The sequence below is a fragment of the Calliphora vicina genome, chromosome 5, assembly GCF_958450345.1.
Source record: "Calliphora vicina chromosome 5, idCalVici1.1, whole genome shotgun sequence".
Taxonomy (NCBI): Eukaryota; Metazoa; Arthropoda; class Insecta; order Diptera; family Calliphoridae; genus Calliphora; species Calliphora vicina.
Window position 1 is genome coordinate 94,598,819 of NC_088784.1, and position 16,929 is coordinate 94,615,747.

Here is a 16,929-nt window from a genome sequence, read left to right on the forward strand (position 1 = left end):
TTGCTTTTTAGACTTTGAGAGTTTCGAAAATTGTCCTTCACTGTAAACTTTTCATTAAATCAACTAAAACATGTCTTTTATAAACTTCAATTTTTTGTCACAACTTACATAACACTGATTTAATTTCCAGCTACTATAAATCGCACATAACATTAATTTCGATTTAAAAGTGGTTTATGCCAAATAAAGATTTCTCAAACTATATTGTTTAAGAACATTGCAAAACCAGCCAACTATTTGCAGTTGTTTCACGAACCTGACCATCTTTTGTTTATTAATATAGATTTTTCTTTTTGTTTAGCTTTTTCTTATGTTGATAAATAGTTTTGAAAAAAAAAGTTTCCACGTTAACGTGGCACGCTCTCGTTTAATGCCACTTACGGAATGTTGAAAATGTTGAAATATGGTCAAACGTCAAAACAAAAAAAAGTGAAAACAAGTTTAAATCCAAGAATTATTTAATGCAATTGTTGTTTTAGAAGACAACAACATTAAATTAAAATAAAAATATAAAACTAGAAGCTTGTTTTGACCATATTTTTGTTAAAATATTTCAGAGACAAATTAAATGAATAACAAGTAAGAGTGGGTATTATAATGGTGGGATAGAAGTTTAAATAGGCTTTAGTTAAATTGGTTCCGAATTTGGAAGATTTCTATTCATTGGATAGGTAGTTAAAGTCAACCCTTAACAGCGAAAATAGCTTAACCTACAATATATTCCCTGTTTTTTTTCAATGCAAATCAATAATTTGGAATTCTTAATATAATCTGTTGAAATTGCATAAGTAGGAACATTCAAAAATTATCTAGAATTTAGAATCGATACCATTTCATAGTAAAAAAATCATTTTAGCTTAAGTGCACATCACTAAAAAACCACTAAAGCTTGAAACACCCTGTTAGAGTGATTGAAACTGTTAGCAATCCACTGATCAACTTATGACAACATCCTCCTATAAAAGAGTACAATGGCAACAGCACCAAATATAATATTTTATTAAAACATATTTGTAGAAACAAGAAGTTGTACAAGTATCTCACATTATGTTGTCTGTCTATGGTCAAATGAAACAAAGTGAAAAAATTAACAGAAATTAAACAAAATACATTTATCGCAAGATAAAAATGAGAAGAAAAGAAAGAAAAAAAATTAGTTGTTTCAAAGTCAACAACATTCTGTATTGTGTTATTAAGTAGCTACCCTGCAGTCCATGGAACTAATTAGTTTCGCATTGAAAAACCATCAATAGTTTTCCACTAAACTATTTGCTAGGCTTTCGAGTGGTGAATGCTTAAGCATGATAAGGAAACAATTAACGTCTTTGTATAAAATTAACTAGTGAAAAGACTGGTGAATGGTGGTTGTTAGGTGGAATATCGACTGGTGAATTTTGGCGAATTTAACAAATGCTTAAACATCATAAGGAAACAATTAAAGTCTTTGTATAACAATTAACTAGTGAAAAGACTGGTGAATGGTGGTCATTAGGTGGAGTATACATATAATTTGATAGCAAAGAAATCAGAAAATCTGCAGCAAAGTTGGCCACCTTTAAAACTACCGGGTAAACATACATGTTTTAAACTAAAAGTGTATTATGTATTACGTATGTATCTCTTTGTCTGAGTATTTACACATATTGAAATATAATTTTCAAACCATCCGATACTTTTCATGTTATTTCAACGTTAAAGATTCTTGTTTCAATGCGTTGTTGTCATTGTTGTATTTGCTGTTAACGTAGACGTTGTTTATTTTCTTGAAACACTATTAAATGCATTTTGTTGAAATGTATCTTAATTGTTACACAATATCTGACATTGAAAAATAAAAAAAATAAAATTGAAAAACTAAAAGCTGAAAAACAAATCAGAGAGAGATACTTGTAGTCATTGTGTTAAAAAAAAGAAGAAATTTAGTTTTTTTAAAAAAAATATATGTGTAAAGCATTTTTTTAACATCCTAAATCATGTTTTTTTTATTTAAAAAATTAATTTTTAAGTTATCAATGTTTTGAATATGTATTTTAAAATGATCTCAATTCTAGAAAAGTGTATAAATTAAGTTATATAGCCAAACATGTTAATACCAGGCATGTTATGCATCAAAGATGCAAACTTATGCCGTATTCTTTACTGGCAAAAAATGTTGCCCTTTTTCTGCCCTCTTTTTCGAAAAGAGCTTATGTGTAAAGTAGAGAAAGTTGAACCTGGACTTAAATGTATCTTTTCAATATCTATTGCAACAAATACTGAATAGCTAAAATAATACAGAAAATATTCTAAAATTGTTTGATTTCAGAGAAAATAATTGACGTTTTATCAAAAATTTTTGAACACTATTGAATAGACCTTATGCAATAGATATAGACCAAAAATAAATTTTTTTAAAGAAAGGAGAGAAAAAAGCATAGTTTTGTTTTTGAAAACGGCATTTGAAATGTTTTGGAAATCCGTAAGCAGCTTAACCCGCAAGAGTGCCTCAAGGCATGCATTACAAAACACCAATTATCTCAAAAAGTAATTATATATTTTTTTAAATTTAACTGTGACTTTAGTTACAGATTTGTTAACATTTCCCTCGAAGGTCGAAATCCATTCTAACTTTTAGATTTTGTTCTGTCAGCTGTTTTGTGAGTGATGTCATAATTTTAGCACGTGAAATTTTGTGTCATTCAAAATATTTTTTAACCCGATTTTTTTTTTGTTTTTCACCAAAAAAAAATTAAAAAACAAAAAAAATAGTTTTAAATTTTTTAAAAAAAAATTTAATTTAAAAAAAAAAAAAAATTTAATTTTTAAAATTTAAAAAAAATAACATTTCGAAAAAAAATTTTCCAAAAAATTAAAAAAACAACTTTGGAAAAAAAAAATTTTTGTTTACCTAAAAATATTTAAAATTTGTATTTTGAAGTATAATTTGGTATTCGGCACAGCAGAATATAGCTCTCTTACTTGTTTTGAATTAGTTTTTCAATAAAACTAATTCAAAACCTGGTACCTGGTTCCTAAACTTAATTTGCAAATTAGATGGGTGTTCTGAGTTTATTGGGTCTTTTTTAGGTTTTAAAAGCTTGCGGGTTAGAGGGTTAAGGTAGAATTGTGACCTAAGTCCATAAAATGTACACCATTCTACTCTATTTCCTATCAATAGTGCGAAATATCGATAGGAAATAGAGCATAATAAATAAACTGCAATGAAACGATAAAGTGGTGATAAATATGTAACTAGAGGCCCGATTGCAAAATAATGGATAAACGAATCGTAGTAGAGAATATAAGCTTTCAGAAATGAAATTTGTTAAATTAAATACAAGGTGAGATAGAGCTATGGACAGATTTTAGACAATTTTATAAAGCAAAAAGGAAAATAAAGAAAATCCCATTTATCCCTTAAGTTATAAATTATACTAGGGTGGGTCAATAAGACCGTTACTTTTTGAATTTCCCGGCTCTTTTAAGGAAAAGCCAACACTGCTCCTGTCAGCAAGCATCTGTCAGTTGACTCCTGTCAAAATTTGCGTCATTTAGTTTGTGTTCGACATCCATTAATAGCAGACTACCTCGTGACTTGAGGGGAAATTGGAAAACAATCGAATTTCGTCAGCATATTAAGCGAAATTTGAGAAAAAATCATCACTCAAATAAAGGCTAAGCTTGATAAATACTATGGGAACTCTGCACCATCAATTCCAATGGTAAAATGTTCGTATACGCACGAAAGATGCTGAAAAAAAATACGATACGACGTTGGCCGATCGTATCTCACCTTCGTGAGAAGGGTATATCGATGGCTTAATATAAAAAAGGCGTAACTAATTTTTTATTTTCAAAAATTTCAATGAAAAAAGAATTATATTAAATAACTTCATTAAAATAAAAAAAAAAAATTTTAAATAAGAAATAACATGTGATGTCTCTTCTTATTAAAAATTGCATTTAAACTTTTTTGTGTCTAAAATTTAATGGATTTTATTAATTTTTTTCCTTCTTCTGTAAAGTAACAAAAAATCGAGTTACGCATTTTTTATATTAAGCCATCGATATATAACTTTGCATTCTGTTTGTAATTTCCACAATATAATTTTCCGACCCTATAAAATAATATTTTCTGGATCCTTATAGATAGCGGAGTCGATTAAGCCATGTCCGTCTGTCTGTCCGTCTGTCTGTTGAAATCAACTTTCCGAAGCCCCCAAATAATTTACATACACGATTCATACATCAATATCTCCGGAATTCTTCTGGCTCGGTTGCTATTTAAAATCGAGAAAATAGGTCCACAAATGGCTGAGATATAAGGAAAAAACCAGGACAACCTCGATTTTTGACCTATATCTGGATTACCTAGACATTAATATAGACAATATGGATATCTTTTGCCTTTGCAACGACGTATATAAGACCATAGTAAGTTGGACCTACAATGGGTCAAAATAGGAAAAAATATTTTTTGACCCCAATTTTTTTCGCTAAATATTAAAAAAAAATTAAAAAAACAAACAAAATTGAAAATTAAAAAAAAACAATTCGAAAAAAAATCCAAAAAATGAAAAAAAAACTTGGAAAAAAAATTTTGTTTGCCTAAAAATATTTAGAATTTTTATTTTGAAGTATAATTTGGTGAAGGGTATATAATATTCGGCACAGCCGAATGTAGCTCTCTTACTTGTTTTTTATTTGCTTGAAATTATTATTACAATTTACAAAAATATATATTTTTATAGTTCTAATCACTAGTGATGAAATTTTGAACCTCTTTCGAAAAACCTTCCATTATATGGTTTTGATAGTGCTATGTCACTTTCTCCTTTTAAAATCTACCACACTTTTGGACGCCTTTTTTGTGCTGTTCAATTCTCTTTAACCAAAAGCCCAATATCTCTCCACTTGCCTTAGATCCAGGCAGTTTGGAGGATTTGCCTCTCTTGGTACAAATACAACATTGTTGTTCTTGTACTACTCAAGACCTTGCTTACCATAGTGACAGGATGCCAAATCAGGCCAAAAATAAGTGGGCACATTAAAATGTCTTATGAATGGAAGCATCCTTTTTTTGTAAATATTCCTTGATGTAAATTTCGGTATTTATAGAGCCCTTTGTAACAAATGTTTGGCTTCTTTTGCCGCAACTGCATATTGCTTGCCATGCCAAGAACTTTTTGGAAAAATTTTCTGCTTTTGGGTCCTAAACTTTTCTACAACATTCCCTCGAGCATCAGCAACATAAGAATATTGACCCAGAAGCTGCGAAAAAATTTCCAGAACATACGTTTCATCATCTATTATGCAGAAGCTATATTTTTTGTATAAAATTTGACTTCAACTTACGTGCTCTGTCTTTGGCTGCTAAATTTTTAGCAGAGTTCCTTTCAGGAACTTTTTGAGTCTTGTATGTTTTTAAACCAGCATTGGCTTTAAGTTTTTGCACCAAATAGTCCGAGTACTGAGCTAACCGGACTGCTTTCCTACCGGATGTGTTGGGAGCTCTTTTGAAAATGCTTTCTATTTAGCTTTGGAAACATCATATGGACCATTCCTTCTACCTAAACCAGGTTTTCTATCAACGGACAAGTTCTGCCGATATTGTTAACATTGGAATCAGTTTGACGGCAGACCTTTGATAGTTTGGCCAACTTTTTGTAGGACTAAGTTGGGTTTTGTTGAAAATATTTAACAATTTTAGTACGCACTTTTTTCTCGTCACTCATTTTAATCAGATAAACAACAAATGAACATAATTGACATTAAACATAATAACTGACATGATTTACAAAGGTAATTTGATCAAAAATAAAAAATCAAATAATATTTGGGTTAAGGAAAAACGTGTGTTAAGGTTTTTTCGATCTCTCTCCTTATAATGCAACTCGATGGTTCTGGAAGTTTATACGCCATTCTGGTTTCTTGTGAAAATTTTTAGTTAAAAATTTATTGAGATTTTATGAATTTCACCATAAATTATTTTTATCTGAATCTTTATTCAAACTAATTTTATATTTAACTTGTTTTCTCTCTTAAAGATTTCTACTTACAACTATTATAAAATTTTGTTTTATTTTAACTGTGAATACATTAATTCAAATAGTTTTCTTTAATCTAACCAGTATTAAAACCCAAAAAACAAAATTTGTAACCAAAAAAAAAGCTTTATCCAAAAGTTTTATGCAATAGCAGCAAAAATAAACCAAAAGTCAGTAGTTCTACCACTTTAAGGCATTAAAAGAAAAACAACAATTTAAAGCAATGAAAAAATGTACTTAAATTTAGTTTTGGTTCAAGAAAAAACAAAAAGTGCAAAATGAATATAAAACAACAAACAAAAATTAACATATTTTTTAAGGGTTTGGTTCGATTTGGTTTAATATGGCAGTGGGAGTAGTTTACACAGAAATTATAACGGTAAGATAAATATTTATAAGGTGTTTTAAAAAGAGATGTTCCTACCTTTATAATAATTTACTTATTTCTTTTATTATTTTGAGATGCGCTTGAATATTTTAACCAGAAATCTTTATATTGATGTTGGATAAGGAGCCGTTTAATTAAAGAAACTTTAAATGTCTGAATTTTAATTTCCGAACCCTAACTCCTTTGCGATGAGGAGTTAGGGTAAATATAAGTTTGTCATTCTGATTGTAATTTCCACATTTCTGATGTATGATGTATTTTCTCGATTTTGAATAGCAACTAAACCAGAACAATGCCCGACATACTGATGTATCAATCATATTTGTAAGTTATCCTATATATATTCTGGATCGGTACAGTCTGTATGTTGAAATCAAATTTCCGAAGCCCCCAAATAACTAACAAATATGATTGATACATCAATATGTGGGGTAATGTTCTAGTTTTTTTGCTATTTAAAATCGATAATATTGGTCCACAAATGGCTGAGATATGAGCAAAAAACCTCGACTACCTCCATTTTCTCGGCACAGCCAAATATAGCACTCTTACTTATTTTCAAATAACTTTTTTCAAGTAATAACCCTGTATATATGAACATAACATACATAGTACATTAAAACAATGTTTTATATTCCTTTAATTTTGTAACATAAAATTTTGTTTTGCCAGGACCACTCCCAAAGTCTTGGCAAAACATTTTTGTTATATTAAATAACGCATTTAAATTCACTCTACATATTTGGGAAACATACAACTAGATTCCTGATAACTTGATAACCATTTTAAATACTATATTATGATTTGGAACAAAAAATTTCCAAAACTTTTGACATGACCCCCCTATAAATATTACGAAAACCCCAAAAAAATAATATGTTCGATCTATTTTTTTTTAGTAAAACATTCTTGCTTGTTAATCTAAAAAAATAAATACAAGTTACACCACAATGACAGGCTACTACCACAATATAAAAACGTAACCAAACCTACATGAAAGGTGGCATTTCTATCAACATTTCAGTTGTTCGAACTAAAATAAAAATAAAAAAAATATATTGAATTTAGGCAGGAGAAAAATCCAATAAAACAAAAAACAAAACAGTTGACAAAATCTAGAAATAATAAGAGACACAAAATATTTATTAATGCAACCAAAGACTGAAGTTAGATCTTGTTAGCAAAAATGTACATTTGTCTATTAAAAGTTGAAAATAGGTGTTTTTTTAGCTGTTGCAATAGTTCAACAAACAGATACTGCGTAGGTTCTCGATAGATGTTGATACAACATACATTATAATAAAAATCAGCGAAAAAAATTAATACGTACTGGGAAATAGTGGAAACAGTGGCCACGCATTATTTTAAAGAAAAACAAACTACATAATAAATTTGTAACCAGCTTTTTCGGTTCAATGAATTCAAAATAAAGTGATTTATGTTGTAATTGATATAAAAGGAAAAACAAAATAACTGGATGACTACCGGGAAGCAGATTCCCAAAGAAAATATTCGAATTTACACCACAAAACCTAATTTTCCTTAAAAAAAAAACGATTTCCACATACAAAATCATGCGAGTTCCCAAGAATATAAGAAGGAAAGAAGGAATTGAAATAAAATCCAAAAATTTTTTAAAAAAATCTATATCAAATTATTTAAATGAAAAGAAAAAGAGGTGTGTTATCACATGATCTAGGCGGCCAGTTGATAGGTTCGGATCGCGAAAATGGTCGAGAAAGTTTTCTCGCTGATTTTTGTAATACAGCTGAATAATTTGGAGACTTTGTTGTGATGTAAGTCTCTTAATGATGAATTGTTAAACAATACTGAACTATTGTTTGGTACAAATCAATCTTTTCTGACTTCTTTCTCTATGTCCTGCATAAAATATCGGACTATACTTTGACTGTTTGCAATTCTTCTCATGAACGATAAAATTTAGGTAAAAGGATCGTCATTTAGCTTGAGATTTTTTTAGTATAAATTTGAGAAATTTTAATCAAGAAACAATTGATTGTTAAAAAAAAAATTGGCGAAAAACAAATTTGGTGAAAAATAAATTAGGTAAAAAATAGTTGAAAAATCGTGGTAATCGAAAAGAGCGGAGAGCTGTCCCACATCATATTGTCTAGTTAATGACTTAGTAATCTAGATATAGATCAAGAATGTGTAAATAATCGAGGTAGTCGTATTTTTTGTTTATATTTAAGTCATTCCCGAACATTATAGTGTAAACAACGAAGTTTTTTTGTTTCGAAAATGTGAAATTTTGTATCAACAAAACGTCACATGCGGGAAGTTTTGCAGAAGTACATCGATAATAAGTTTCTACTGAATGGATTTGATCGGTTTCAACATGTGCGAGATGGTTTGTTTGGTTCAGAAGTACTGATTTGACGCCAAACGCCAGCCAAACAAGTATGAACACCATGAATTGGAGGCATTTCTCCATGAAGATTGTTGTCAAACTCAACAAGAGCTTCTTGGGAGCTACTCAAGCAGCAATTTCAAACGTTTGCGAGCACCAGGATTCATCCAAAAGCAGGGAAATTGGGTACCATACGAATTGAAGCTGAGATACCTTGAAAGACGATTTTACATGCTTGAAATGCAGCTTGAACGCTAAAAAAGAAAATCATTTTTGCACCGAATCATTACTTGCGATGAAAAATGGATTCATTACAATAACTTGTAGCGAAAGAGATCGTACGTGAAGCCCGTTTAGCCAGCCGAATCGACACCAAAGCCAAATATCCATGGCGCTAGGGTAATTCTCTGTATTTGGTGGGACCAAACGGGTCCTATCTATTATGAGCTCCTGAAATCTGGCCAAACCATCACAGGGAACCTGTACTGAACTCAACTGATTCGTTTGAAGCGAGCATTAGCCGAAAAACGCACAGAATATGCGGCCAGTCATGAAACTGTAATATTCCAACATGAGTATAGCTTTGTCTCATCCGCTTTATAGCCCAGACCTTGCCCCGTACGACTACTATTTGTTTCGATCAAAGCAGAACGCTCTCTCTGGGATACGCATCACTTCAGAACAGAGTATCCGAAATTGGCTTGATTCATTCTTGAGCTGTTCTTTTGGCTCGGAATCCATATATTTTCAGAAGGATGGGGAAATGTCATAGCTAACAATGGCTAATACTTTAAATAAATTTGTATTGTACAAATGTTTTAAAATAAAAGCTAAAAATTTAAAAAAAAATCCCGCATTGTCGGTCCGAATTTTTATGAAATGTTTATCATTAGATATCCATAGGGTACTATGTCCCTAGATCCCAAATTGAAATAGTAACCGAACCGGGACTATAGATAGATATAGATATATCGATGTATCAATCATGTATGTACATTATTTGGCGACTTCGGAAAGTTGGTTTCAACAGACAGGTGGACCATATCTATAGCTATTTCGACTCTGATATCAATAACGATCCAAAATATGAAGTCACAAATAAAAAATGTAGAAATTACAAACGAAATATATACCCTTGCCACTCATGGTTAAGGGAGATATAAATAAAGAAAGTTTGGCGGTTACATTTCGAGTAAAATCGTCTTAAGCGATGAAGCATATTCTCAATTTTATAAAATTAAAAAAAAAATCACTACCTGTCACTGTTTGGTGCCAGAAGCATCATCGCGACATGATAACAAAGTTCTTTCTGCAAGTGTACAAGACGGTGTCATATGAAATTCAACCCGTGAAAGAATTTATTGCAAATCAATGAATTAAAATGCTCTTCACTACTTATATATTTTAACTCATTATTTTAACACGGTGATGGCACTAGAGGCACGTTCGCTTACAAATAGTGACATAAAAAAGTAATTAGTAAGTGAATGAGGAAAAAATATTTTAAATCAATTTGATGTAAAAAAAAAATAATCATTAAAAGAAAAAATTTAAATGTCAGCCATTACCAAACTACTTCTGTGTAATGCAGAGGGTATGAAGTAGTCATTGAAAAGTAAGTTGCTTAGTAGTTGCAAGTCATTACCAAGTTTTTTTTTAATTGAAGATAACTAAAAATGGTTCAAATTATGTTATCCTAAAGTTTTAATTTTCTTGACTTTACAAATAAATGCAAAAATGAGCATCTTTTGACAGTATAAAGAAAAATATGTAAAAATTTCGTAGAACTAAAATCATTTTAAATACGCTTTTAAATTATATTTTTCAAAAGCTAATAAAATAAGTTCATAACCGATATTAACGTTTAAAGTCGTTTGTTTCATTTAAATATTAAAATTACGACTATATAACATAACAACAGAACGACAAAATCAGCATTAAGTCATAAAAAAGATTTTAGTTTTCAAACTATAAAAAACAAAATTTGTCGACTTTGGTCGATTATGGCTTATTTGTATCACAAATATTGCTTTCCTCAACAATATTTATGTTGGCATGTTTTTGAACTCACGCAAAATTGTGATTATACAAAAAAAAAAATTGTTCGTAAACAAGAAAATAAATTTAAAAAAAGTGTTAAAAAAAAACAACCATTAAATAACACAAATCTTCAATACAAACTATTTCCCTTATTAATTTCTTTTTTTTTGCAGTTTTTTTGTTTAACAAACCACGCAATTTTAAAGTTTAATGACAGTGTAAAAAATGTTTTTAGATATATTTCTTAATGATTTAATATACATACGTATTATACATGTAGTTATATATCTGGATGAATACGTATGGATTTATAAACGACCGAATAAAATTATTCGGTGTAAAATCGTTTGTCGATCAGTATTGGGCCAAATTTTATTTATTTAAATCTATTAAAATAACATTATGACATTTCAAAAGGTCTGACTGAGCAAGTCTAACCAAATAAACTGTTCATCCACAAAATATCCAGCAAATTATAACAAAGTACATTAAATGTGTTAAAATTCATTTAATAAATTATTTTAACTCTTTGCAGTTTAGTGGTCACTTTACTAACCACCTTTTCCATACTCTTTAAAACATAGTTCATTGGCATCTATCGGCATTTTGCTAAACAATTATATTATTTGAAGTCATCGTTTATGTTTTTTTGCAAAACTTTACCGCCAGGGTGCGTGCTCTGTTTAGATAAATTTATTAATTTGAAAATATTGTAAACCGCAGTTTTTTTAAGAGACTTTCACGCATTATATCGAGCCCTTAGCGCCAAATTATCGTAAGCGACAAAACACAAATTTTACAGAAGTTTTTTTTTTGATTATTTTGAAATTTATACATAGAATTAAAAATGTTATGATGCGATATAATATAATTTCGTTCAAGCTATTTGTCTATTTTTCAAAAACATTTATAACTTTTGACAATTAAAAATTCATGGAATACTTTATTGAAAAATATGACAAAAAATGTTTGTTATCGGGACCCTTTACAAAATAATTAGAAACATATTGAGCCACCTATAATCGGTTATTATATTTTGATATCGGATACGCAATTTGAGCATTTTTGCCCTAAAATTTTATTTTACATAAAAAATAGGTGTTTTTTGAAAGGACCTGGTCCCCTCAGTAACAACAATTTTGAAATTAGTTTTCCTTTAAAATATTTTATGAGAACTTAGCTTTCAGGAAGTAGAAATTCCTTATACATCCTCTTAGAAATTTTTTGCTATAACTCAAAAAGAAAAAAAGTAATTTTTTCCCAAAAAATTAGCGAAAAATTGCCTTTTTAAAATTTTTTAAATTCAAATGCATATAACTTTGGACTTAGTCATTACTTTTAAACAATTCTTTTTCCATTTGACACATACATGTGTTGTTAGTCCAATAAAGGAAAACTGGAGAAAATCGGGAAATATTTGGATACGCTGTTATCAAAAAACTGGAGTAGGGTGGGTAAAAATTTTGAAAATTTAATTTTCAAATGCGAATATCTCCTAAGCTATAATAGATAATTGTAGTGCTCGATGAGAAGATTCTATATATAAATTTTTTTTTAAATCGGAACTCAAACCAAGAAATAATATCGTTTACGATAAAATTTGTGTCGCTTACGATAAAATTTGTTTGTAAAATATAAACATTGACTTACGATAAAATATTACCCCCTATATTTTTGATGTTATTAAAAATTTTGATATTCTGAGAACGCTAAAACATCAGTCGGTCCATAAAATTTTAATTTCTGCAATAAAACAAAAATTTTAAAAATGTCGCTTACGATAATTTGGCTCTAAGGGCTCGATATATTATAGTCATTATATGACTACTTCTAAATAATGCACACGGTATGTAGTAATCATTGAAACGTAAGTTATTAAGTAATTGCAATTCATCACTTAGTTTTAGCCGGATAAGTTAGTTATCATCAAAATTTTGCAAAGAACTTTATTGGCCGAATATTAGAATCGGTCTGAAATAGAAAAACAGTTTCGGTAGGACTTAAATAATAATTATATAGGTGGTATTGGTGTTTGTTATAACACCATTTTGACATGTTTATAATGTTTTTCTTTTCCGTTTAAATCAACATATGTAGATATATAATTTGTATATGTAAAGAATGAAAGAACAAAAACAAAACATACATGGAAGTTTATAACCATAATTGTTTGTAGCTTTAAGGTTAAATAATTAAGTTATTGACACCTTTTTTGTTCTTTTAAAGGAAAGAAAATATTAATTACGACAAAGCAAATACACTTGCATAAATTCTTATAAAGTAATTTTAGACCATTAAACTTTATGAATAATGAGTTGAGGAAGCATTTAGTTTGGTACTTATTTTTTTAACTTAAACATTAATAGAGAAAAGCGCATAGTCCCTTATAAGGGACGCTCGAATTTTCTACTGTAGCACTTTCAAAAATTGATATTTTTGAATAACAAGAAGGGTATGCCGTTACTGACATTCCAACAAATCATGTTTTATTTCATTTGTTTCTATTAAAGTTATTTGTGTGTTGTGTTTTATGCAAAATATGGAAAACCAATTTGTGAAAAAACAAATATCAAGAACTGGATAAGAATAATTGGAATACATTAAATAGAATGTGAATATTTGTTATTTTTTGTGTGTTGTTCTTTGTAAATCAGTGTAATGATTTAATTTATGTAAAAAAATTATGACAAAATGTTATGCCACGTGTATATAGTGATTTTGAATTCAACGTCCCCTAAGAGGGACACTGCGTCCGTAGTACGATTGTGATACTATGATTGAGTAAATATTTATTTCATATATAGACTAACAGTTTCTGAAATATTGGATGAACGGGATGCTCTTGAAGATAATGAGTTCAATGTCGTTGCAATTTGCGAAATTCCACCATGAGATTTAGCCGATACCGAAAAAGATACCGATGAATGCGATGATGAGCACGATGCTAATCTTAATCATCTGGGTTATACAGCATGTAAAATTGTATAAGGAAGATAGTGAACGGGTACTGTAAGTATTTCCCAACCAAAAGTGTTCATCGATATAATATGGGCATGGGAGTCGTTGATAAGATGGATCAACTATTTGCAGTCTACAGTCAGACAAAAGAAATGGTGGTGGCCAATATTTGCATATCTCATTGATGCCTCAGTTTGTATTGTTGGCTGCTGATGAAGAAGTTACATCCTAATGATCCAACATGTGCATTTCTTCTTTTTTTCGCCGAAATCTTGCTACATCCTACCTTGAAACGTATGGTACCCCACTAAAAGGGTACTGCTACACGTTCAATATATATTGTTATATTTGGATCGCAATCGATTGTAAGGGCACTGCTACACGTTCAATATATATTGTGATATTTGGATAGCGATGCATTGTAATGGATCACGCAAAATTAGGTTATTCTGCGATTTGGATCGCGATCCATCAATACTGTATGCTACACATTCAATAAATATCACGATACTGGATCGCGGTCAATATATATTGAACGTGTAGCAGTGGCCACGATACACGATATGATGGAAGAAACCACCATATTGAATATTCAAAATCTGATAAACGATGTGGACATTGCGGGAAAAAATAAACTCTATTTGCATCAAATATGAAAAGGGCTTCACCCCAAAAAATGCTTTAAAAGTTACCATACGCCTAGTGTACCTACTGCGCAGTGTCCCTTATAAGGGACGGTCCATAACTCCAAAACTTTAAGTTTATTTGAATAGAGTGTTTTTAAAATGAATTAATGGGATCATTTTTATTAATAGTTGTTGAAAATTAGTTGAGGAAAGTGTCCAGAGAACTTCGTCCACTAATGGGTTAAATAACCAAAATCCAACTATTTTGTTTTTAATGAAAAAAAATATACAAGATAACATTTTTCAATCGAAAATTTATCTTAAATAATATCCTAAATGATGAAGCACTTTTTGATGACTTTGTTATCCCACTTCCACAACGTGTCACAAGTTGTTGCGAATTTCGGGCTGAAGGTATCATTGGATCACACTTCGTGGAAAATGAGGCTGGTCAAGTAGTGATTGTAACTGGTTGTCGATATCGCGACATGATAACAAACTTTTTCTGCCTAAATTGGACGATATCGATGTGGAAGACATGTGGTTCCAACATAGACGTTGTCACAAACCATACAGCCCGTGAACAATTCATTTACAGCATGAGATATTTCCTAGCCGAGTACTCTATCGTTTAAGTGATCAGAATTAGCTCCTAGATCGTGAAATTTAACACGATCGGATTTTGTTTTTAATAACTTATATGTCATTTTGAAGGGTATATATCTGTCATTTATTCACACTTTGTTATTGAACATTATAGTGTAAACAACAAAGTTTATTGCTTCGAAAATGTTGAATTTTGTGCCAACTTAGCGTCATTTGCAGGAAGTTTTGCTTTACTTCTTTAATTTGACAAAAAGTGCCGCTGAAGCACACTGATTGCTCCCCGAAGCTTATGGTGAATGTGTTTCATCGGTTACAATGTGCGAGAGATGGTTTGTGAGGACCAGAAGTATTGATTTTGACACGGATGACAAAGATCACCCAGGCCAGCCAAAAAAGTTTGAAGACCAAGAATTGGAGACATTACTCCATGAAGATTGTTGTCAAACTAGGGCTTGCGAAATCATTGGGAGCTACTCAAGTAGCAATTTCAAAATGTTTGCGAGCCGCAGGATTCATCCAAAAACAGGGAAATTGGCTACCATACGAATTGAAGCTGGGAGACTTTGAAAGATGATTTTGTAAGTCTGAAATTCTTGAACGCTATAAAAGATAATAATTTTTGCACCGAATCATTACATGAAAAATGGATATATTTCAATAACCCGAAGTGTAAGAGATCGTATGTGAAGCCCAGCCAACCAGCCTAATTGACACCAAAGCCATATATCCATTGCGCTAAGGTAATGTAGGGTCGGTATTGAAGGGGGTCGTATTTATTATGAGCTGCTAAAATCTGGCCAGACCATCACAGGGAACCTGTACCGAACGCAACTGCTTCGTTTAAAGCGAACATTGGCCGAAAAACGCCCAGAATATGCTGTCAGACATGAATCTGTAATATTCCATCATGACAATGCTAGGCCACATGATACAATACCTGTTAAAAAGTATTTATAATGAAGTAGTTGGGAAGTTTTGCCTCAACCGCCTTATAGTCCAGACTTTGCCCCGTCCGACTACTATTTGTTTCGATCGCTTTCTCTCTCTCTCTAGGATACGCTTCACTTTAGAACAGAGTATACAAAATTGGCTTGATTCGTTCTTTTCCTCAAAAGATGTGTAGTTTTTTTTTAGCTCGAAATCTATCATATGATCCATCCCAGATAGATGGGAAAATGTCAATAAACAATACTTTCAATAAATTTATATTGAAAAAAGTTTGAAAATAAAAGCTAAAAATTAGAAAAGAAAACCCAAAAGATTTGTATATCTGTGTTATATAACAAATGGTACGTAAGTCTTACACAACTACTTCTAAGTAATGCAGTCGGTATGTAGTAGTCTCTGAAAAATAAGTTACGAAGGAATTGCAAGTCTTGCTGGGATTAGTAGAGTTCACCTCTCAGTTGAACTGCTGAAACACTTTCTGGGAGAGTATCATCTAATCATCTGTCGATTGAGAAAAGCTTCTCCAATGTAGAGAAAGCGATACTGATATCCTTAAACTATTAGTTTTACATTTAGATAGTGTAAAAGGTTTTTATTTAAGTAGGGTTTATGTCTCTGTTTTATAAAAACTAAAATTCCCCCCAAGTTCATTATTTCCCTATTTTTTTGTTGTCATAAATAATTATATCATGTTAATTGAAATGTATACAAATTTATCAACCCAATTAATAACAAACAAAGTCATGAAAATAATTAGTTTAAACAAATAAAAACAACAATAGATTATCTAATAATTTTACAAAACAACAAAAAAAAATTAATATAAATAATGAAAATGCATACAATAGTTGGGCATTTTCCTCATTAATATTATCTAGTAAAGTTATTATAATTCAAATCTGGAATTAACATGAATTTAAAACAAAAATTTTGTTTAAATTTCTTGTTAATATTATGCTGCGGGAC

General features: G+C 30.4%; 1 protein-coding gene across 15 annotated transcripts in view; it reads right to left on the minus strand.

Annotated features, from left to right (window-relative positions):
- mim (missing-in-metastasis) overlaps nt 1–16,929 on the minus strand; it is a 198,495-nt gene that overhangs the window by 64,308 nt on the left and 117,258 nt on the right. The gene's annotated exons all lie outside the window — the stretch shown is intronic.